The 26,378-nt window shown below is 34.1% G+C and overlaps 1 protein-coding gene and 1 long non-coding RNA gene across 3 annotated transcripts in view; one reads left to right on the top strand and one right to left on the bottom strand.

Moving 5' to 3' along the window:
• LOC100747657 (carcinine transporter) overlaps positions 1–26,378 on the bottom strand; it is a 52,809-nt gene that overhangs the window by 12,788 nt on the left and 13,643 nt on the right. Inside the window, exon 1 of one of the 2 annotated variants that reach the window (XM_012390123.3) lies at positions 5,980–6,467. The exons of the other annotated variant lie outside the window; for it this stretch is intronic. The gene's annotated coding sequence lies outside the window, so the exon portion shown is untranslated. Of the gene's footprint in view, positions 1–5,979; positions 6,468–26,378 lie in introns of those variants that run through there. 2 annotated transcript variants of the gene reach the window in all.
• Positions 6,532–13,877, top strand: LOC105681271. The gene is made up of 2 exons (XR_004462427.1): positions 6,532–6,742; positions 13,225–13,877. It is a non-coding gene; the product is annotated as an uncharacterized LOC105681271 (long non-coding RNA).

Below are 26,378 nucleotides of genomic sequence, written 5' to 3'. Positions count from 1 at the left end.
TTAATTTGCCGCTAATTAAACTCTTTTCCAACCACTTTCGTCTTCTAAGAAACCTTTCATACCCCAAAGAGAAATCCCCCTTTGCACAAACTCGCTTTTTTTCAACCATCGTGCAACACGATATGATACACCGTGCAATTTACACGATTCAGATCTCAATCTTGCAAATCATTTCGAAAATAGATCGATGATTAAATCGATTATAAAATCGTTCCTGCAAGTTTTAATTGATTAATTATTTCTTTATTTGATGAAATATTATTTATTATTTAAATATCGTTAATTTACTGGCGTTCAATGAAATTTCTCGTAGAATTAAGTTCGCTTAAAATATTATTAATTTAATGACATTTTTTGTAAGATAATTGCGGTTAGATTTGATCTTTCACGAAATCTACGAGATGATCGCGTTCGATTAATCACCGATGTAGCGCATATGTAAAACATTTAAAACAGTCCATACATAGATGTTTCATAAGTGTAGATGGTTATTTATTACGGTTCTATGTAATTAATGTTCGTTGCGATTACCACGAACTTAGATAAAAAAAAAGAGTATTAATGACGAGAGAACCGGAAGTGACCAGTCCGTGACATAACTGTTATTTTCTAGGGGCTTGGTAACATTTGCATAAATTATTTCGCGTATACTGTAACGCACTTTACGTTACAACGGTATGTCGATGGACACGAGAAAAGAATTTTTCTGCCACAAATTGAATGGCATTTTTGGCGATAATGATTGTATGGAATGATGATTACTTTAATTGAGATTCTAATCGAGATTCAAGTGATACATGAAGTTTGTACTTTCCAATAGGATACATTGAGAAAAATGTCTTCGAAAGAGAATATGCTATTTTTGAATACACCATTTTTTAATAAGTCTAACAAATTCTGGATCTTTTAATTCACAAGGTTGCAAATCTCCAAATTGTTCCATCTGAATTTTCGAATCTTCTAATCTCACGATCTTCGAATTTTCCAATCTTCTAATCATTAAAAATCCTAATTTTCATAGAATTTTCAAGGAAGCTATAAGATAAAAATATAAAATATAAAATAAGAAAATTTGAAAAAGATACATAATTCGATTCGATCCAACACCATTTGCTCATAGTAAAAAAAAAAAAAAAAAGATAAAAGAAATTGTATGCAAAATAGGTAAACGTATTATAGTAAGTATTAGTCAATTATAGCAGATTGCTATCATTAATCAGTAATTATCCGAGTCGTAGCTGCATCTGTATATACATGAAGTATACAATACTAAAAATACATTTTCCTTAACAAAAATACTGAATAAACACATTCCTACGTAGCAACTAGTCAGCTGTGATAAATTGTTCGCTTTGAACAACGATCGACTAAGTTAGCGTTGATTTCCGTATTGTGTTTAAAGCGTGCAATAAAACGAACACGTGTTTATCCCTAACGTTAAGCCAGAACCACCTAAATTAATACGAATTTTCCCATCAGGTACCGTCCTTATTCTGACAAAAAAATGCAAGCGATATTTGTGCATGTAAATAATTTGTCTGTGTGTATATATAATAACTTATATGAAACAAGTATTGCGATATTTCTCGTACATTGCTAGATATAATGATTTTAAATAATTCTGGTTCAAAAATTCGATTAAGAATTACATTGCAATTTCTAGAAAATTGTTACAACATTAAAAAAGCGAGATCCCTTAGAATATCATATACCAAATTATATCACTACCAATAATTTTACGATTAAAGAATATAAGAAACCTCACCAAAGTGATCAATCCGTGAAATTAATGAGAAACGTATACTCCAGGAAACACAGCTTCAAAACCGACATTTTCCGATTAAAAACGCAAAGCAGAGCAGCAATAATATGCCCACCGACGCACCAATGAAAATAGAGGCTCGTAACGATCGTCATAACTCGAGTGACTTAACGATTTCAGGACGATCGTTATCGACCGATCGCTTCCGTTCCGGCCTGGACGTTTAACAACGAGGACAAGCGTGTGTCAAACGTTCTCGGTAACCGGTTACACAAAAGTGCGCACCTTGAACAACTATTACATCCCAGAACTAATTAATAAGAGCGATCATGGATAGCATGGATACATATAGTTTGCATACGTGATTTTTCCCCGCGGGGCCAGTTTTCTCGCCTTCGAATCGATCAGGGAAAGCGATCGTGATCGCGATCGAGCCATTGAAATTCATTCGATGCACACGAGATACAGCATGGCGTTTTGATCTCGCGGAACTCGCACAAACTACAAAGTCGAACTTACAGACTCGTAACAATACAAAGTGGAACGATCGTTTGGTTTCGCTTCCAACCGTAAGTCTTCCTATTGATTGGTGTTTTTCTTGGTCGTAAGGGAGAACGAAGAAAAGAAACGAAAGAAATCTGTTATTAATATTGGAATACCATCGTTTTCGAGGAATTATCGTTCTATTTATTTATTTATAATGGCGTTATCGAGTTAATTGTTTCTTAATATTATACATTAAAACACTTATTGTAGTCGATAGAAATAGAAATTTTATTTAAGATTGCAATCCGAGTATTTTATTTAAGTATGCAATCCGTAGTTTGTGCGAGTTCCGCGAGATCAAAACGCCAATTATCTGATTTTCCTGACGGACAATTTATATGGATCGATTGGAATTCATATAACAAGAGTTCATCAATTTTCTTCGCTACTCATCATTTTTCGTTCGCGCGATACGAGCTCGCGTTCAAGTGAGTGCTTGAAATCGGTAAAAGCTTGATTAATTAATCGAGTTCTGCCATATTTAACGCGAATAAGCTTTTGCATAATAAGCAACGAATGAAATACAAATTTGTTGTAATACACAATGAGTAAGTTTTGGAATTATTTTTTTCTTATTCATCTTGGAATTTATGATTGTTTACGGCGTTCTTTTTTGCGACAAATTGAGCTTATGGAAGTAATTTCTCTTCTAGAAAAATTGAACGCTAACGCCGTGTGCCAGGATAATGTGCAAGAACTAGTGTACTTTGGCTTCTGAAAGACTATATGAGTCACGGTTGTCCTATTCTTGTTGCTTAGTTGCAATGTTTGACCACCTGTTCTAGAATAGTGAATTTACCTCTCACTGATCGCCATCGATTGGTATTTTGTAGCACAGTGCTTTGTTAATCGATCGTGGCATTTAAATATACCAAGTTCATAGAAAAGAAGGCAGTTTTCTAAGTTTACGTTCTTTAGAAAAACATAATTTTATCATTAAAACGTCCGACCTTTTGATACCCATCTAAATATGTTATACATAGTCACGATAAATATCACGATAATGGATAAGTATATATAGTCGCGTTTTTGTTCCAATAAAAGCGAACATTGATGCTATCGAAAACACTTGTATATTTTTAGAAATTCCAAAAACAACAAATCCGATGTCAGTGATTTTGTCTGATTTGCTAGTTTCTAGCGTTAAGATTGAATACACAGCTGGCAAATTTTCTATTTCAAAGATCTATTTAACTTTGTGATTAAACAGCTTTCTACAAAGTTTTGCGGATTTGTTAGTTATCTTCGAAAGAATAAGCAAGCTTTAAAGGACTTTGATCTAATAAGTCTATTCCTCTTCAACCTTATAATTAATCATCAAGTAACGCTATAATTAGAAAATCAACATAAATGGATTTATCATATTTCTTCTGTCTAACCTTCTTTAAAATAATTAGCTGTTAAATGAGCCAGAGTTCTAGGAAATCTCCGATGCTGTTGATCTTCAACGAGATACAGATATCTGACAGATACTATCAAAATTCTATAGACGTCTATCCTTCAACTCTCAACATACCAATGTTTTTGCCATCATCGACGTTTCTTCACAAAAGGTCCTTAAAGAACTTTATGATTCTGTTACTCCTAAGTCACTTTGTACTGTTATATTTTTGTCATAATAGTGTCTACTAGAAATGTTTACCTAGTATATAAGTTTCACTATTATTACCATTCTATCGTATGTTGTACTCGGAGTTAGTCACAGTTTCTCAGAAACGTCTAACGAATCACTTACTCTTAGTTATTCTGGCACAGACGCTGTGTTTCACTTACTGAAAAAATAAACAAAAGAAGCAAAATGATGTACGTAATATACTAAAACATTCTAAGATACCGTGGTAATTTTTCTATTTCTTGTACAAATCATTTCAACTTGTTTTTTTAATCTTTTTATTTCTAATTGGTACACCGAAATGGATGTAGCAAATGTATATCACGGTATTATTCAAATAGCCTAATATTCGAACGTTCTATTATTCAAACATAATATTTCTTCGTAACGAATGCCCTTTTCCGTTTCAAATATGTACATACGTATGTCGTCAGTGTTCATACACAATGTACTCTTTCCTTGATTTGATTCATTGAATTGTGATTATACGGATTTGGTATGAAACTAGGAAGCGTTCTAACTATCGCAGGAAAATACAATGTAAACGAGAAAACTGGAAAGTGATGTAAGCGCAACAAAATTAGCAAAAATACACGATATTGGAGAAGCCAGAATCACAGACATTAAAGGAAGAAAAACATAATTGAAAATTATTCGAAGCACGTAAATTCCTCGGATGTTGGCAACGGTAGAAAAGCCGCAAGTATTCCGATGTAATGAAATGTTTCACGTAGACGATAATAATGGCGATTTTATATAAATGAAAACAGCAGACGAAAACGCTAATGAAAAGATATCTTCTCATGCCGAAGCACTCGTAGCACTCGTAGAAGAACTCCGATGATTCGAAGTACGATAAAGAACGTAACTCTGTGTAGTTATTTACGTTGAAAAAATTATCTGATTATGGATTTATAAATATTTAAAGAATCTGTCGATTACTCTTAAACTGTATTTGGATAAATGAAATTTCGTCTTCCTATTATTTCAGAAAAGAGACGCTCTACAACATTGTCTGCACTATGTTTCTAATAATTAGTAAAATATCTGAATTAAATAAATGTAGACGCGAAAGTCACTGCACATCAGTATATTAAGGGTCAACACAAATACACTGACTGTCACATCACGAAGACATTTTAAAGAACTAATAAGGACAAAATTGTTTATTTAACAAGTCAAAATATCTATCAATTAACGGACCACCATTATATCGTGATATTTAACGAAACTTCCAATCTTAAGAGCCATATATTATTATATAATAGCAGTGTTATAGCAGTCATTGGCTCAGATTTTAATTAAATTGGTCGTGAAAGTGAGAAGAAGTAAAGAGACCGAGTAATCACGAAGAAATGGTATGTATGTAACTTGATCGAAGCAAATACCAAACTTTTAGTTGTTATCTTCAACGAGAGAAATTTGGTCATCTAAGTAGGTTATCGACGCAAGTGTTAATGAAAGATAAAACACGATTGGAGCAATGAAAGAACTTCATTCTTTTTCCTTTTTCGCGAAATAGTAAATATACAGTAGCTCGCGTGAAAATATCTGAACATTCGTGCAAACATTTTGTAAATATATCGTGTGTATTATGTTCGCGATCAATGAATATCACAGTAGCTCCTATATGAGTTTTCAGATTGACTAAAAATTTGACTGACCTACGATAGTCATGTCTCATTCCGATACTAAAGAAATTTTTAAATATTTTAGATAACGCATACAATAAAGATACGTAAGTTATCTATACTAAATGCTGAAATACTTATAGAAGTCCTTTATGAATATAGTAGATATTATAATATGTGTGTTAGGCGAAACATTTTGAAGTTTAATTATTACCGTAATGAAGCACGGCTAAGATGACACAGGTACGGTTACATAGAACAAGTTTTTCCCGATATACTTCATAATGATTCGTGTAACAGAAAACATACATTATACACCAAAGCTTTCTACGACCAGCGTTCAAATACTTTCACGATGAACCACTGTACCAAAATTCAAGTCTCACGCGACACATCGATACGAATGATGGGTGCAAACAAACGTTTACCTTTCCCACGATCGTCCGAGAGCAACGCGAAACTTCACTCGGCGTATCACAGATCTCGTCGTGGTTTTGTTTCTAAAACGAGAAACTCTCTGCAGAAGTCACAGAAATAAAATGAAATCTAGCTTCTTCACTTTTGTCCGACTCGACAAGTCGATTTCGAACAAACTTTACTCTTTTCTTCTTCTTCTTCTTTTTCTTCTTCCGGATGTCTTTTCACTGTTTCAACAGGATAAAACGAAAACGGGAAAAATAACAAAAAAAAATCGCGGATCGCAACGACTCTCGTGATCCTGTGATCCAAATCCAGGACACGTGCTCGATCTCGACCGTCACAATGATCTTGGGTGCACGAGATCCTCGATTTTTCGGACGCCGCGCTACATCGTCGTTTAAAAAGGGGCACGCACTGACTGTTCGCCGCGTAGACAATTAGCGGGGCTTTATAGCGTGTGCAAACGAAAGCGGAGCCCCACCAGCGTCGTGTGTGCGGCTATTGGACGATGACTTTGGTCCCCGTAGATCGTCCCGTCGACAGCAACGCCGAAGTCGAAGACGTCACTGGAGAACTGCGGGGATTTTACGATTCCAAAGAGCCACTTCTCCTGTTTCGCCGCGACCGTTGGGTTTTCTCGTGACTCGTTTGCACGCTTTTTTCCCTCCTCGCTCTTCTCACTCACCATCGCAATCTTGCTTCTCCCTCGTCGCTTTGTCGCGACACGTATACGCGACCGGAAAGCGAGACACATAAACTGATGACGCGCAGGTGAGTGTACCTGCCGAGAACGTTGCGACGTTGTTGCATGGTTTGATATGTTTCCTCAAACTGTGTTTGGTTAACTAACTTAACTCGCCTGTTGGTGACTCATGGAAATTTGAGTGATATTACGAGGTGAAGTCGCGGAGTATTTGGAGTGAGAATTTGTGAATTTCCTGTGTTTCAGCATGTTACGTATGGTAATTTACAGTGTTGTTTGTATAGTATAGTACAGATTGGAAGGGATACAACAATAAGCAGACAGCTAGGCTGGTTAATTGATCAGGAATATTAATTGAGAATGAATTGTTTAGCAAGAAAATGAAAAAAGTATAATTCTAAGTTGCTTTGCTGCGTACATTGGGATTTATGATATACGAAAGATCGATTTCTTTCAGGTAGGAAAGAATGATTATAAAATAGAAATTATTACGTAATTTTTAGTATCGCAGATTTACCGTGGTATTGAATTCGGCTAATGATATGTGAACTGGAAAAACAATGATCATGTGAATCAAACGTTGATTATCCATCCGTCGAAGCGTTAGTCAGATATCGTGTAACTGATAGTTCCTTGAGTGGTTTTCAAAGTCGAACGATGAAACAATTTGAAATAATCGTTCCATTATCGACGAAATGAACGAATTTATCTAATGTGGCTCGTTAATTTATTCGACTTTTAATATTAATTACTAATTGTTATAGAAATTGATTTAACAAATTTAATATAAATTGATTTACCATTAATTAATCGATGGTAGAAAAGAGACGTTGGAAAATGAGTAATATGTAGCTTTAGTTTTACAGATTTTACAAAATAAATGTTACTATTTAAAAAAAAATGAATTTGATGGGGTAAAAGCTATATGGAAATATACTAACGACTTAACGAATTTAAATTTAAAGGACTTTAGAAACAAAGAAACAGAGACAAACTTTAGTTCTCGATGATACTTGACACGTGAATTGATTAACAGCTTGTCTTGCGTGATTAAATTTAATAGGATTAATTGAAAAGTTCGTATACCGTGTGTGAATCATGATAAAGTTGGTTTCATCGTAATTCACACGGTACTCGCAATGATCATTCAATCGGCAATTTTATTGTTCCAACATCACATCACTTACTTATCTTCGACTTGTACAATTCTCTGTGTTTTACGCAATTCTCTTTTTTATCCATCATTTTCTCGCATAGCACTCGAGTAAAGGCGAATCAACCGTTCAGTGAACCATACTTTGTTTCACTATGTTTCTTCACATGGTAAATGTTTTTTGATATCTTTTTCAAATTGAAATTCTACGGTTCTTCGGTTTGTTACATTGTGAACGAAAAAATCAACAGGTATATAGAAGAATATCGAGGTTAATCGCATTGACATTTTCAAATTTTTTAACACTCAATTTTAACTTTCTAATAATAACTTTCAAATTTTCAAATTGTCGAACTTCTAAATTTCCGAATTTCCAAATATTCCAGTTTCGATGCGCTCGAAGTTCCAAATATTCTAATTTTGAAATATCTTCAAATCGTCCAAGTTCCAAATTTCTAAACTTCGATATCGCCGGAGTTCTAATTTTTTGACCTTCTATGTTTACCCGAGAGATAAAAAAATTATGATCGGATAGTGTCGATTATGCCAATCGAAGATTACAAATTTTCTATTCGTGTGATCTTCGAAAATAAATGAGCGCGATATTTTCCGTTTTTATCTTCCTCGAGCTGCAGTTAATTAAATCAATTGTCAAAATAGCCCCATTGATAGCTTCAGGCAAATTCGCTGAGTAATGAAATCTACTCGCGAAACACGGAGACGCAGGGACTTAACCGTCAAAGATATTTGCTTCAGAAACCCGATACCCTTGAAAAAGAAAAAAAAGAAGAGAATTACATGTTATATACGCGAGACGCAAGATCGCTCTTACGATCTTTCTTACGCAACGGAACAGTTTGAAAACGAAGTTTGAATTTCGCGCGTATTCCATTAAAGGGTTCCTCCTTGAAAATTCGCCGAAAGAAATCGAACGTGAAAGATTTCGTGAACGCGAAAAGCTATTCAAATTATTCGTCGATTTAATTCTCGAAATTCGTTGATAAATATTAATTATATTTTATCGCAGTGGAGGATAGATTTCGTAATAGACGCGCGAAGAAAGACGTTTTATCGATATTTATAAGAATTATATGTCATCGTCTTGCGTTGATCTAAGAGCAAATCTAAAACAGAGGTATCTTCCTGCGAGCGGTTTGAACCGCTTTGAACGTTTGAACGTTCATAAAACGTTCTTTTTCGTTGGTTACAACGATCTTCTGCAAATTCGAAGATTGTCTCGGTTGCTGCAGTATATGTTGTTTCTAAGATTTGTCGATAAAAGCGCTAAATCATCGGGATTACTTATAAGTAATATACCTGTATCATTCCGTTTGATAGGTCTGTTCAACGTGTGTCGCGAGATGTTATTATTACCATAAACAGATAACGATTTTTGCTGATATTTTTTCAAAATTACGTCATCTTGTAGAGCATAGAAGATTGGAACACTCGGTATATCACGCTGATTGATCTTGTCATTTTTGTTCGTCTGTATCATAAATTAACGTTAGAAGGCATACAGTATCTTTTTTCTTTCGCCTTTTTTTTCTTTTTCTTTTTTTTTTTTTAGGAAGGAGGTTTCTCTTTTTTGTCGCAGGATAGTGCATAATTAATACTTTTAATAAATCCATTTTTATGCATACAATAGCTTTTGCCTGACTTTATAAAGACGTTATGAAAGTACGCACTGTGATTTTCACAGAAGACAATAACGTTCCTTTAATTACTCGATCGACAAGGTGATTATTAGTATGTTGTTATTCAGGGTCATCAATTCTACGTTGCGAATATATAGGTATTTCTGATATCAATTACTCGTTATGCTCGTTATGATTTGTATCCAATTTTCGTTTCATTATTTCCTCGTTATGTACAGTTTGTTTATAATTACTATGCATATCTACAGATTATCTTCTATAATTGCTTGATATTGATTTCAAATTTTTATCGAAGTACAGTCATTCTTTATTTAATTTTGTAAATATTTATTATGTCGTAAATAAATAATTATTTTGTAAATATTTTAATCCAACTCGGAAGAAAAATATTCTGTTCTGATGTTGCACGATGAATAAATTATTTCAGCAACTCTAGTGCGTTTTGTTATTTAACAAAATCCAAAAGGTGCACACGCCAAGATCATGGAAAGATACATCGTCGTTGATCGTTCTTATAAAATTTGCGTGCACGATAGCACCGATAACGTTGCGACATGACAACGCAACATGCCCGGGGATTCGTCTACATGTGGTATGTCCACACATAGGACGACAACATTTGCATACGTAATCGCAGCTATAAACGGTGCTTCACACATATCGCAAACTTCCTTATCAGCTCCTCTGAATAAAATCGAAGAGAAGATTTGATGATTCACGATAAATATAAAGTTTAAGTCGGAAGCTTGTCGTTGAAGAATTGAAACACGTAAAATACTGTTGTTTAATTTCGATATCATTTCTTTTTAATTATTGCTGCCTCGACTATTTGGACAAGCTACAGATCATTAAGAAATAAACTTATACCGTTTCCAAAATAATTATGATTACGCGATTATGCTATTCCATTTATTAACGATGTTTCGATTGATTCAAACGAACGAATATTCTAAGAGTGAAATTATAATTCGTTTATAAATAAACGTTTTACGTTAAAGTACACGTAAGTCTCTCGTTTTATCAATTTTTGTCGAAAAATATACTTACATCACTTTTAAAATAAACGCTTCAGTTAAAAGTGGAAAGAATTCTGTTAAATACAACGATACGTGTAATTGAGGAAATTTTGTCGAAGTAAAATGTGCATATCTGTTGAAATGAATAATACTTTGATATTTTTGAAGTTAAAATAACATACGAATAAGAGTCCTAAAATCAAATAAAACAGCAACTTTGGTGTGATGTTATTAAATCGGACACCGCGGGTAGAAAGATAACATTAGTTTTATGAATTTTATATAATATAAGCGTATTAATATTTTCAAAATATCCAAAAGTATGGCAAGAACACATATTCAATTCCAAAATCAAATAATTTCTATCGTGTATAATGAAAAAAAAAAGAAAAAACAAAAATTGTGGCTTATTACAGTCTTGCTGTACAGTATTCAATTTTAAAACTGCTCCGTAAAAAATATAAAACGTAATTTATCCTGCTTTTTCCTTATAATTTTCATAGGTAATATTCGTGGAAATCAGAAACTGGTTAAACATCGCGATGATGCATAAATTAACGATCCATGATATGAAAGATTGATTTTAGATAGAGAAGTTATTAAGAGAACATGTTGCTGGCTAGCTAGGAGGAGTACCTCGAGGAAAAGCGATAATATTTAAAATTACATTAGATTCAATTAATGTTTAATGATCTTCGAGTAAATAAAATATAGTTCAGGCGAATTTTCCGACGTTAAAATGTATGTTTGATGTTGATTGCGGAAGATAAAGTTTTATTGTCTAATAGCTGTTTGGAAAGCAATTATGCCTGCAAAACACGAAATTACTATTTCGTGTAGACGATTGCACAATTTGCCATTCCTGCAAATTATTTCATCATGTGTATTAATTTCTATTTGGGGATCTCTTTCTTCGATGATTTTTATAAATGCAAGAGCGAAACTCGATGATTTAAAAAAAAAAAAAAACAGCTTATATCAACGTTATCAACAGTATAATCTAATATTAATAATTTTCATAATATAAACAATTAATATATCATCGATATTACACATATACTATTTTTATAATACGATTATAATTTTAATAATTCAATATTTAATATTGTTCTCTCTCTGTCAGCTCTTAGATACATTTCCAGATACGTCACAAACATTAGCGATATTTAATGCAAGATTTAATGCAAGATGCAGCAGATTTAATGAAATTTCAAAATATCTTCAATAGTACAGATAATATATTCATAAAAGAAATTCGAATACTTTTTTGTAAGTCTGTTTTTGTGTGTAGGCCTATTCGTTTATAATTTAGATTAAAGTTTCAAATTAATTATAATTCTCTATGTGTGATATATTTTATCGTAGTTTCGTCTCTAACATGTTGGAGATCATTTCTCAAATATCAATATCGATCAAAGCAAAGACAAATACGAAGACGAGATTGAATTGCAAAACACAAATTTGGGATAGCAATATCATTGAGATTAATGAGAGAATAATGTGTGGTAACAGCTTAAGCGCTACACGATAAAGGACTACGATGAAGCAGCATGCGTCTGTGGAAAAAGAGCGAAAGATAGCACGTGCACATAAGTTTTGCAATTTTGAATCGATTTCTTCTGAAACGCGGCGGCCTTCGGCCGCGTGAATTAATTTACGAATAAAGGAAGCAAGATATCTGGAAGTGCGTAAAGCGTTACTACATTCCCACGGATGAATGCAACATGCTTGTAACACGTGTTTGTATTCCGTGTGTTTAAATACCATTCGGCGTTCGTTTTTAAAGAGTAGAAAATCAAACAATCGTATAATGGAAAAGGCGGTACCATAAGCGAAGTTCATTCGGATTTATTTCTTCGATTGTAAAGTCGTGACGTACCTTTGCATATTGTTCTTTCATTTTGGATAATAAAAATGTCTGTTGGAAGTATGCAAATGTGTCGACGTTACATAAAAGTTAATGAAAATTCGAGGAATTAAATAAAAGTTAAAAATTCAAAAGATCGACAAATCGCGAATATAAAAGAAAAAGATCGAAAAATTACACGAATTTCTGGATATACGTTGATCAACTCCGTACATCGAAAAGCAGAGAAACGCGAGTGACGATATTGTAACATTTTTTGTAATCTATCTTGGAACTTGCAGCTTCTTCTTTTTACGATAAATACACGTTTCTTCTTTTTTTTTTTTTCTTTGAGAAGTTTAGCTCTAAATATTTAGCTAAGCAAGAACAAAAAATCCAGTTTAGTAGATCTGTTTTAAATAAGAAAGAAATTGAAGAAGTAAATAAGAATTGAAGAAGTAAATAAGAATTGAAGAAGTAAAATAAGAATTGAAGAAGTAAATAAAAATTGAAGAAGTAAATAAGAATTGAAGAAGTAAGTAAGAATTGAAGAAGTAAACAACGAAATCCAAGGAATCGAGGAAATTTTAAAGCTAAATATAAATCATTCTCTCCATGTAGCTTTAAATTTTTCTATTTCCAATGGAAAGCACCTAACATGAATTTACGAACAAACCGAGACGAATAATCAATGAATTCACGTTCTAAGCTCCGTAACAAAATTCCAGAGCTGGTGTCCTAGTTCTGGATCTAGTAGTGAGCTGTGAATTTTCTAGTAGAAGCTCGCCCATAGTAAACTCCTATTCTTTTGTCTTGAAACTCGATACGACTTGAAAGATTCGGTTTTCCCATCCCTGTAACCGGAATTTCGTTACAGACGAACCATCGATCGTGGTTAGACACAACGAGCCGAAACGATTTTTGCGTGCTGTCACATTCTGTTTTATTCATCGGAAAGCTGATGACCTTGAAAGCAATGGACGCCCAGGGAAAGTCCGTGGTTCCCAGCGAATCGAAGAGCAACTCACAGGCAAGCAGCGACCGAAGAAGGTCGGCCAAGTGATTACCAGAAGCCACGAAGACGAGTTTGAAACCGGTTCATGGAAGAACGAATGAAGATAGAAGAGTGGCGAAAACATGAGACTAGATAAGTCGTGTGTACGACCGATGAAAGAAATTCAGGTAAAATTTCATTGGCAAACCGCAACTATCCTTGATACGAACTTTTCCTTGCCGAATTATCGATTTATTTGTCATTTTTACCTTCTTCCTGTTATGTCATTTCATTTTATTTTATTTTATTTGTAATTCTTAAATCAAATTCTTCAAATTTATATTCTTTACTATTTCTAGACTCTAGTAAACATCGTTTATCCTTGCATAGTCGTATTTTGGAAATTTGTATTTTATTGATATCGTTGCATTTTGAAAATTGTTGCTCTATTAGCATCGTTATATTTTATCTATAGATTAGAAGTTGTTAATTGTCCATTTTCATGAGCAATTAGAAAGATAATAATTTTGTAAAATGTTTTATATTTTTACGAATTCCTTGTATTTGAGAACTCGATTTTACTTTGCGTGTCTTATTTTATGAGCTAGTTTATTTACGAAAATATCTATTTTTCTCTTGTCCAATAAGTGTCAATTACAATGATCGATGTTACGCGGAACTTCCTAAACCTTGCACCACTATCAAACCAATGTTTCAAAGTCCAACTTTCGTCCCAAGTTGTGGCAGAATTTTTATTTATCAAGGCCGATTAATGTCGAAATGAATAGAAAGGTTGGATCTATTGTGGAGTTCAATTCGGAGGACCTTGAGATTTTTAAGGCACTTGCGTTTAATAAAAGCGAATCGTTTTATTTGACAGCTGAGTTAGCGAATTTAGGTGTTAATGTTTTATGAGAGCAACCATATAGCGTCGAGGATTCGATAATCAACACGGTAAATACGAAAAATGAAATTTTGACTATTAGTTGAATCAGAATTTTAAAAGGAAATAACTATCATTTTACATATCAATTATAAAATTATTTAAATACCGATAGCTATGAAGCATAGCTTTCTCATTGCGTGATATGAGACATAATTTTATTGGAAAAGCAGAATCGACTTGACTTTAGATTTAAAAAGCAACATTAAATTAACATTCGTTCGTGTATAAATTAAAGGTGTTCTCAATAATTCGATGTTTCAACTTGAACACACAGAACTTACTCATTGTCAGTTTTAGGTATGTTAAGTTTTCAGCGATTTTTCTGGCAACACCATTATCTATCCATTTTTTTTATGTCTTCAGGCAACACTGTTACTTATCTATCTTTTATGTCTACAAAAATTGCAGTCTCTTTACATTTTCGAAATACTTCATCTCTTTTTTTATCGCATTTCCGTTATTTCTGAACATAAATCCTTCTTTTCGTCGTCGTGTTACGCGACACGTTATAATATCGCACGATAATATCGCCGACCAATTTTTGTTACAGATTATTAGTAGCATATCGTAAAGTATCTGCTATTTTCTGTTACGAGAAAGCGCGATGCAATTAGAAATTTTACAATTTTTTTTAATATTAAAAAGTCCTAATATAAACGATATCCTGACAAATTCCTTGATTTGTTTTTTTTTGTAGGTAATAATACATTCTTGATAAAGCTTACTAGAAAAAATTATTTAATTTCATAAAACATTACTCACGTGTAAAAATCTGCGATAAATTTTCGAAACATGGACATCATTCGGTAATCTTCCGTGGATAGATGTTTCCATAGATCAGAATCTTAATGCAGACATCATGCAAAGAAATAAACACACACGTGTAAACTACATTCCTATAAACAAGTTACAAGAGAGTTCTGGCTAATGACAAGGAAAATTGAACTTTCTAGGAAAAATAAGATATTTGCTTTACGTATGTAAGCGTAAAGTATGTTATTAATAAATTATAGCCTAAGTAGCGACCATTCTTTGCCAGTTGACTTTAGAGGAAAATAATGTTATTACCTGCCATTTCTTCTATAAACGGATAAATGATATGGATAATGTTTTCTACTTAAAATTCTAATTTTTTGTTACGCCTTGGAATTTTAGATAAGTCAGCTATAAGAACTGAAATGTTATTTCTGGAGTAATTTGAAACAGCGCGTAAATAGAATTGACTGTAATTTGAAAAAAAAACAAAATTTCAATCGGTTAACGCGTAAAAATAGAAAAATTAGTGGCTATGAACATGGCCGAAAGAACAATGTAGAGAAAGTTAAACGCGAATAACTAACTATATAGTTATACGAATAATATGACCAACTAACGAAAAATTAATAGATGCAGCATCAACGAAGAGGATGAGACTATACAGACATCTATTAAAAAAGAAAATTTCATGCTTGGAGATTAACGAGAAAACAATATTGAAGAAATTAAAAACGAACGACGTGTAAAATCAAAAGAATTAAAAGATCAATGAGAAATAGAATGCATCAGAGAAGATCAGACGATACAACGTTAACATTATACTGAAGCACGAATAAAAGAACGGTATTAAAATTGTCTGAAGTTCCAATTTCAGATAGGATCTCGGATTATCTGCAGGAAATCAAGCACAATGCAATTATCTTGCTTATCGGTTGAGAAATTTCTGTATTGCGTCATTCGCCCTTCCCTTGTGACGCAAATCGTGGTATTACGCATGATTGCTAATAAAATAAAAATCAGAAAGAAAGACAGCAAGCAAAAATGTAACGATGACGGTGATTATCAGCGCGATAGATCATTCGTTCTACTTCCTGATGTCCTTCTCTACACGATGATAGGCTCGATTTCTATATTTAAAGAAACGCATAGACGTAAGCAGAAGAATACCATATTAGTAAACTGGAAGCTGTAGCAGCCTTTAGAATGGCCAGAAAAGAAGGAAATATACACCGTTCAGTTCCTATGTTGCGGTTTCGTAATCTGTCGTTAATGTTAGAGATAATGTTTATGCTGGTCGTTATCGAATTGTCCGTTTTTGAAACAGACATGACCGTTACTACGAAACAGATATTCTGATTGGCTTGCATAATATGTGTCAGCTCTTACAGCTGTGCGTAATATTTGCTTCTCAGCGTGTCCTTCTTCCTTCGAGTTTCGTATCCTACTGATTTCTCCTGCCGCTTCTATATTTTCTCCTGTTTTTTGGTCATTCGTTCTTCATTTACACGTAGTATTATTCGATCGGTTCTACGACATCTTTCCATTCTTTTCAATTTTCCTTGTTCGTAGTATTTTACGATATCGAGTTTGCTTATTTGGAAAATATAAAATATCTTGACTTTCGTAAATCGATAATTTACAATTTCTCTTTGGTTCGCGAGCTCGCGCTAAAAACTGTGACTTGAGAGAAATTGTAAATTAATAGAAAAATGGTAACTTTCCCTCTTTCGAAGTAACTTTATAATTTTCTTCTCTTTGTTCGTCTTTCTGAATTGTTAAATTTCAAGATATTAGCGATTTCCTTGACTCGAAAAATATTGACAAATTTTCATAGAATTATTTCAACATCGTGTTCAACAGGATGGAGCGAAGAAACGTGCAATTTCGAAGGTTTAGATGCCAGACGGTTAACTGTATATCAAGGTAAGAGCTGAAAAGCAGTTCGTACGATCGTTTCTTTGTACAAAGACGAGAGAAGTGACAGCCATGAATGGATGAAACGACCGCAAGCAAGGCCATCCTGGCTGCCTGGATCCATTCGCTTTTTACGAATACACATTTAAGTTCAAGTTCACCGGCGTAAACGACCTTGAACGAGTTCGACGAAAAGACACGGTTAAATGTTATCTAATTGTCCTTCAATTTCGCTTCGGTCCTACTTGGCAGGTATATCATTTTCTTAAGTAACTTCCTTACTTAACTCTTACTTAACTAGCTGATTAAACAATTTTTTCAACAGACTTTTTCCATTTCGAGATGTGTAATAAACCTTAGGTTGTTTTACTTATCTCGCGCTCTGTATCTTTTGCTTTTTAACGGTCACTTTCATTTAACGCCATTTTGCTGGCTATGCTTCCTTTAATTACACTTTAGTTATACTGTTTAGTAACTATACAGTATTGCGTGTATAGCTTATGGTTAAATAGTTCAATCATCTAAATAGGGAACAATCGGAATGTTTTTTTTTTTTATTATTTATTTATTTACATTTTACAATTTGTTCAGTAGGACATTTGGTAAAATATTATAGCTTAGTGATATAGCAATATAGCTATGGTGTTTTCTTTTTAATCTTCTTTTTATGTTTGATGCGCCGACCGTGGAATGTTTTTAGAAAAAAGAAAAAATCATGTAAGGCAAAAGGTCGAAACAAGTTAATTATATTGGAAGTTTTAATTTTTTAAATATAAATTACGTGTAAGTTGGTAATTATAATGGCTTTAAAGAACTTTATTTCAATTTCTAACAATTCTAACAATTTTAATAATTATTTGACTGGAAAATACATTTTATATATTCATCATGACATTTTCATTAATAGAATTTTTCAAAAAACTTTTTAGTTTATCCGTATCGGTTTTGTTTTCAAAGGGATTTATCGTTTCTTTGAAGGACGCTTTCATCCATTTTCTTTCCTCTCACGTGCACGCGTGACCTTTCGTTTGTCGTTACATTTATTGCGATGAAAAATATTCTCTCCCTTTGTTTCTAGATTCTCATTTCAATCGAGTATTAATACGCCGTTAAGAGCAAGCAGAGCGCAGAATTCTCCTTTTATGTCATTGCAGCGTGCACGTTAAAAATTATAAATATTGTCCATTTGCGAAGCAATTCGCAGAATCGTTCGACTTGGAATATTTTAATTAAGGACATCTTTCTACGTCAGAGAAATAATAAAAAGAGATAGAGTTCTCGAATCGATGTGTCCTTGATACTTCCGTTTTATCGTTTATAAATTACGCACCAAATTGACACAGTTTCCCTATTGATCGTTTCAATCCTATAAAATAATACCAACAGTTTATAAAGGAAAATATTTGAAAATTGCAATTTCCTTTTAAACATGTCTCTTGTATTTTCTAGCATTCCTTTTTTTTTCCATCGAGTTACAGTATATTTTTCTTCGATTTCCGGCAAAGAACCGAAACCTTTTTTTCTATAATTCGACCTTCCATTTAGCTCCATGGCCACAGGGAGTCTAATGGGTTCGATGAAAGGGCTAGTGCGTGACGAAAAAATGATCTTGCGAGATTGTGCTTTGCCGGAAACTGCCATCATGTTTTTGCCAACTTTTCCTTTGATGTTCACCACCTTTTCGTTGAGGCAACTTTGGTTAGTGGCTTCTTAATCAAATCGCTCGGAGGTATGTTGCTTCCCTTTGGGGAAAATGTATCCTACTTTGATAAAATTTTAATACACTCTTGCATTAATTTTGATACTTCTCTACCCTAATTTTATTTATAGTACTTTTCCTGGATCCGACTCTCTATTCTTTTTATTCCTTTCTATTTTATAATTCTGTTCTCGTTTATTTGGAGAATATAAAATGTCGCACAGCTTCTATTCAATTATTCTAAATCTATATTATCTAATTTACCATTATTCTTTCATTCGTCGAGTAAAATCATACTTTGAAGAATGGCATTTTAATAAAGTGAAACTTTCCTCCCTTAAAGACAAGTTTCATAATCTTCTGTTGCTTTTCATGGCCTATGTTATACGAACTACAATTCTCTTATATTGTTCTTACACAATCAATCACAATATTTCCCATAATCTTGATTGATTAGACAGTATTACTAATTTATAAATAAAATCGACGGAAGGAACTACGTCTCTTAGAAAGATAATTCCGTTTCAGTTTCTAGGATATTATCATATAAACGATCAGTGTTTATAGCGTTATAAACATGAATTAAAGATATGAACGATAGAACACCAGAACATCGTTAGCAACACGTTAGAAATGTAGATACGATATATATTATAATACCATCAATTGATTTGATCGATTCCTTCACCATGGAGTAAGAAATACTATTTTCGACCTCCATTTGCTGGATTTTTTATTCGAACGCGAACACCTGTCCGAGAAAATCAATCTTCTGGAAACTATAAAATGAAATACTCCACTCGAACAATAATTGTATTGTGTTGCCTCTTAACATATTATTCCCGGATTATTCTCGCGTTATCTGCCATTGACAAACATTTATCTTCGCGCTTTGCTAAATATTCCATATTCATAAAAATGTCCATAATTCTAGAATATACATTTGGTCTACCAGGTGACAATTTTATCACGTACGTTCTGTTTTTCCCACACGATCATTGACATTTGTAAATAATTTGTGATATTGTTTTTCAATTATATTTATGAAGATATAAAAAAAATAATATATATAATATATATATAATATATATAATATGTAAATATATATGTACTGACAAATTAACGCGTTTCAGTGCGAAATCGATGCACGTATCGACATCATTTATTTACTTTTTTTTCAATACTTCCCAACAGTAACGAATTAATATTTGTGAAATAAAAATCAAGCGAGAAAATTGTTTCCACCTTTTTCTTTTTTTTCCTGAACGGAAAGCAGGAATCGTAGAAATCCTCCCCACTTGAACATGTTAAACGAGAAAAAAATTCGCCCTAATTCGCTATGTCGCGCAATACGGCATTTGGGCGAGCACTCGCGACGAAGATAAAAAACGCATATAACGTGCAGTCTCTCTGCAGCTTGATATCAGGAGATCGATCAGTAAAAGCCTGTTTATAAAATTTTTGTTAGTATCTCCCTGACTCGAAACATTTTGAATATTTGTTTTTTTGTTTATCACCACACATCAGTGTGCGAAGTGTTGCTTAAGTAAATAAATCCTACCACTTTATCGTGAGCGTCATGCAGAAATCATTTATCTTCCCTTTCGTGTTTTCAGATATTGCGCTGACATTCGGCGAAGAACAGACTTTTCGTGTAACTTTAATTTTAACTAAAGATTCAACTAAAAAAATAACGAACATCGAATGTAGCAGTTTGTAACGAAAGTTACATAGCATGTAACTTTCTGATACGATATCTTCTTGACACAGAACGATCAAAATTAATGTAAGGTGGTTTGAACGATATTTTTCAAATTGCTCTTTGAAGGGGGGAAGAAATTTTCTAATTAGAAATTAAAACTGCACGTATCTTTGCTCAAATTCTTCATATTTAAGTCGTAACAAACGCTATTTAACAAGAGCTAACAAACAAGAACGTACAGTGAACGAGCTAATTTTCAAGTAATTAGACTTTGATGTGCTAACGATTTTACTAACCCTCCCTTTTTACCAATCATCTATTGCATCCGCGGACGATTATCGTTTACAATTATAATATTACTTACTTACGCGCTGACGATATCATATCGGCATAATGAGATTAAAATCGAACAGCGACTGTTTCTATTTTTGTCCATCGCACACCGTACTGCGATGGTAACTTGATAATTGCGAAACAAATTCAGGAAACGTTTGCTACGAAGTAAGAAGTAATAACAAGCAAGAGTAGTAATAATAAGCGAAGATATCTTCGGTCTGTAATCAAGTTGAATCGATCATCTTCAATTCCAGTCAGACGAATCTCGTCGATAAGCGCAAAGAAGCTCGTGTTCACGATGATACTTTTTTCTGTCGCATGGCTGAACGTTGCGTTACTGCGACGCTACGTTGATACTACACCGGCGTTCTCGATAGAAAATCCTCTCGAGCCAGCTTGGATTTTTCAAATGATTCGATCAGTCTTATGCGTATGAATCGTTTTCCTTTACTTCTTGTTCCTTTTTTTTTCTTCTTCTTTTTTTCTCGTGAATCTCGAGAAATCGTGCAATTAACGGACAAGGTAGAATCAGTAATTAGTTACCAGGATGACGGAAACGACGTTCCTACGCGCGTCCTTCTTATCCGTAGAATCTGGGATTTCTGATGGAATAATTTTTGTCCTGGCAAAGGCACGTGTCGAAGATAATTGCCAAGTCTCCGTGACGAGTAATTAAAGGATCGTTGATTGGTACAATTTTAGAACGTTAGAACGCAACAATTACGTGATTCGTCGGTAAAAAAGGGAAGACGTAGAAATGTTCAGCTGTGGCGTGCGCGTTATGACCCTCTTTGTCCGTATACGAAGGACTCCTTGATTGTATCGTTTCTTGTCCCGACAAAGGCACGTGTCGCAAACAATCGCGACGTTTTCATGGCGAGTAATTAAAATTTTATCGACGATTAATACGATACGATTTTAAAATGGATGGTTTGTTTGTAAAAGGAAATAATTTATTGTAGATGGAAGAGATTCGAAAAAGCCGTGCGCGCAAAGAGGACAGTGCAATTCCTCGCGTATGAAGCAATTCCTTGTACAGCAGCATGCATGTGTGGTCGAAATGTCAACATTCTATAACTGCTTCAAATTGTTCTGGACAAGTTGCATTGTAATTAATCTGTCTTGAAGGCGAATAACAACTCATACGGTGTTAATTACTTGTATCTGCGGCATAAAAACAGGTGACTGTACCGTTGAACGGTACACGTGCATACATTTACGGTACTTACACGTACATACATGCATGCACATAAGCATATGTGTCTTTGTATGTATGTTTATATTCATGTTTCTTCGTACGCATATCGAATCGTCGAAATAAGTTGATTTAGAATGCAATAAAATTCGATGATTTTAACTTTTAACTTAACTGTGACTAACTTTTAGTAGGACTAACTTTACCTTAAGCACATTTTTAGTTAGTAAAATTAAGTTTACTTTTATTCGATCGAAATATACGTTGATATCATGTTAAACGTGTATTAATCGCAATTTATTTACTCAATTATAGGACATTTGAATTTTTTATAAAATCTATATAAACGATGATTAAATGGTTAAAGCTTTTCTGTCAATTACGAAAAATATTCCCCCATATTGCCATCACATTTTTAACAGTTAGACGTTAATCATAGCGTATGTAATTTTAACTGGATATATTGTACATTAATTATCTCCCCTTCGTCCATGATCAATTTTCAGGACATGTCCTGTCCCTTATTGTTAATTAAGCAAGCTTCGACTGACCACTTTTTCGAAATGGGTTCCACCGCTGGACGTCAGATAGCTCTTCGGGCTCGTTTTCTACAATTTTCGACGACTGTAATTCCATTTATTTCCTACTGCTATGCGTTTTCAGCCAGGTATCCTTGGAAATATCGAGTTGGGCACGCTCAGCTGGCTCGTGGATTGATATTACACGAAAGAGGAAAATATTTGTAGTATCGACGATTTTTTCCAGGTACGTCGTAAAGAAAATGATCGCGAACGTGGAACAGGAGGAGAGACAGAGATGCGATTTTTCCTTTTCATAATCATGGGGAATTATCGCAATCGATATTGTAAACAAGTCCTGGCGGAAATATTTTAATTAACTTGCGAATGGTTAAATAGAGTCTATCAGGTTGAAGCAATTTTTTATCTCGTCGTAACTTGAAAGATATAATTGCCATGAGCGATCGCGTGTATTAGTAATAACTATCGTGTGTAATTTAAGTAACTTTTAAGTGAAATAATAATTGCAGGGCGGTTTGAGGAAAATTACGATTTTTAATATCTTTGGAATTATACAGCCCTCCTTAGCTCAAGTAATTTATATAACATTTGTTCATTTTTCGAATCATCGCACATGACACGACTTGAGACATCGATATATCTTCTTTCTTAGATAACATTATTTTTTTTCTTTTTTCATTCTTCTAAATAACGAAAGTCTAATAACAGGATGTATTGGTACCTCTCATACAAGAATTCTATTGATATTACTTAACTTCCTTCTTATATTCATTAAGACAGGAAAAGATTCAATAACGAAGTTTAGAGAGAATAAAGAAAAAGTTACACACGAGTCAACATATAGCGAGGAATCGATCTCACGAAGGTTCCAATGATGTAACCCGCGAGAGAAAGAAGAAGAAGAAGAAAATAGCGTGCAAGTTCAGGAATCGCCAGCGATCGTATGAAATATTCTATATAACGTTCAACGATCTTAAAATAGAAAAATGTCTTTTGCGAAACTATTGAAATTATTCCAACCCTTGAAAAAATCATTAAAATAATCTTATCTGAAGAATTATTAAAATAATACCCAACTGAAGGATTATTCAAATAATTCCATACTTAAATTATTTCTTACGCCCACTAAAAGCGAAACAGATTCGCTAACAAGTTCAGCGAAGACCAAAGTCAAAGAAAAAGCAAACTCTTCCCCAAAATTAGCAGAGAATCGATCACGCGGCAGTTTCAGTGGCATTAACTGGCAAAAAGAAGCAGAGAAAAATGAGATGCAGGTTCACGAATCGCACGAGGATGACGATAGGTCAGGCGATGATATCTTCTCGTCAATACTCGGAGATTTCTTCGCGATTTCGTGCCGTGCCATTCAAATGAATTCAAATGTCTCATCAATAATTCATGAAGCCTGTCATCAAGGCTACAAATCTTAGGCCCGGGCTTAGGTCCTGTGCATCATCTGTAATGTTTCATGGCACTCGAAAAGATTCTCCATGAGACGTTACAAAATTATATAAATACTAGTAACAACGGCAACACCGGCAACACCGGCAACACCGGCAACACCGACAACAACGGCAACAACGACAACAACGACAACAACGACAACAACGACAACAACGACAACAACGACAACAACGACAACAACGACAACAACGACAACAACGACAACAACGACAACAACGACAACAACGACAACAACGACAACAACGACAACAACGACAACAACGACAACAACGACAACAACGACAACAACGACAACAACGACAACAACGACAACAACGACAACAACGACAACAACGACAACAACGACAACAACGACAACAACGACAACAACGACAACAACGACAACAACGACAACAACGACAACAACGACAACAACGACAACAACGACAACAACGACAACAACGACAACAACGACAACAACGACAACAACGACAACAACGACAACAACGACAACAACGACAACAACGACAACAACGACAACAACGACAACAACGACAACAACGACAACAACGACAACAACGACAACAACGACAACAACGACAACAACGACAACAACAACGACAACAATAATAATAATAACAACAATAATAATAATAACAACAATAATAATAATAATATTAATCGATTAAAATTTTTTCTGGGGACATCAACAAAGATGAACGATGAAGTGTTGTAATCAGATGAGAGGCAAACGTTGCGTGCCGGAAATATGAACGTGTCATCGTTAACGCCGGAGGCCCGTCGTCACAATTTACCTTCCCACTAGGGAGAAACACTTTATCTTGAGTTTCCCTTCGCGGGCTAACCTTGCTGAATTGCTTCAAAAAAAATGATTTTTTTTTGCTTTTGTTTTCCAAGGGAATCTAAGGTGGATTTTGAAAGTTGATGAGTTTCGAATCGATTGGATTTTGGAAGGGAAGTAGTGATGCTGTTTCTATTAGTTCTTGGAGAAAATCGTGGAAACTACTTTTTGAGATTTGTACATGTATTTTAAGCGTTGATTTTAAAACACCGATATTTGTTTGGTACATTTATTTTTGAATTTTTATCGGCGAGAATTTACAGTGTTTTCACGATTCTGCCTTAATTTAATTCTTCACTACGTTAACACGTTAGTTGTCACGGTGGTTATCGCTGACCAACTAGGTAAAATAAATCGAATCTTTTAAAATGGTTAAAACAGGAATTTCACGGATTAAAAAATTGTCAACAACATGAACCATTTAAATAACATCGTTAGAGAAAAATTGTAACAGAAATGTATAACAGTAAAGTAAGTAAATGTGTAACAGAAATATATTCGAGTATAACGGTATAAGTTCAGTGTATTCTAATCCAGATCTGCATGCTGGCAACGTGACATTACAATAGAGCCCCGAAGCCATGGGCCTATGGTATTTAAAATTCCAAAAATCCAGTTTGTTTATATCTCGCTGCACCATCTACACAAGGCATATTCCAGAAAAGGCTATTGGTCTGGAAGGCCCTTAAAATTAATTTAGTAATAGATAATGCTTAATAGGTTCGAAAATCAGGAAAACTAAACAGTAGAGCAGACGTAGAATTTTCCTGGAAGTGTGGAGTGTTTTCCTCCAACAGTGCCAATAAAAAATAATTACAAAGAATAAACATTACCTCGTACATCTCAGTCTATCTTTTAAAGCAAAATATATAAAAATTAAACGCGTTTAAGAAAATAAACACAACGATAATTATACAGCATATGGCATATGTTAAATCAAATATAATATATTTTTTAACGTACCAGAATTTCAATAGAATTTTAGCAGAATTTTGCTGGATAATTAGTTTAGGCGCGCGGTAGGTTGAACAAAAATTGAAAATCGCTGCATTATATCAATCCGTGTCTAAACAAGAACTACGTATTGGACGTGTAACTTCACGAACAATGATTACAAGTGACCTCAAATTCCTTAGAATTTCCAAAAATAACACGGAGCATTCAGCAGGCATTCTACGGCCGGGTTAGCCAAGGACAGGAGGTGTTTCCTTGACGAGTACCGGCGATAAATAGGACAGTTCCAGGAAAATAGTTGCACGATACGGTAAACGTGATTCGATGGAAGTAATGAGTCGCGTTTTACGTCAAACTATATCCATCCAAACCGGGACCATGGAAGTATCAACTAGACGACAGTGTTATACGATCTTTCAGTGAAACTCCATCTGCATCTATTACTTTATTTCATCGATCAATACTCGCTGATTCACTTCTAACAGGACGAAAGAACAAGAAGAATTCTCGCAGCGTGTTAACAAGTTTCTATTGGTCGCAGTTCCCTGACTTTTTCCATTATCCAGAATCAATATACCGATAGATGAATATAAGATGAAGAAGAAAAAACTTCGCTTAAATCTAAGATCGAAATGGTTTGACGTAGCGCGTCATTATCGTAACACGATCGGCAAACGCGTTAGCTTTGGTT

Source organism: Bombus impatiens, unplaced genomic scaffold, assembly GCF_000188095.3.
Source record: "Bombus impatiens unplaced genomic scaffold, BIMP_2.2 scf_0724, whole genome shotgun sequence".
Classification (NCBI taxonomy): Eukaryota; Metazoa; Arthropoda; class Insecta; order Hymenoptera; family Apidae; genus Bombus; species Bombus impatiens.
The sequence above is the reverse complement of the archived record's forward strand: the minus strand, read 5'-3'. Positions and strand labels throughout refer to the sequence as shown.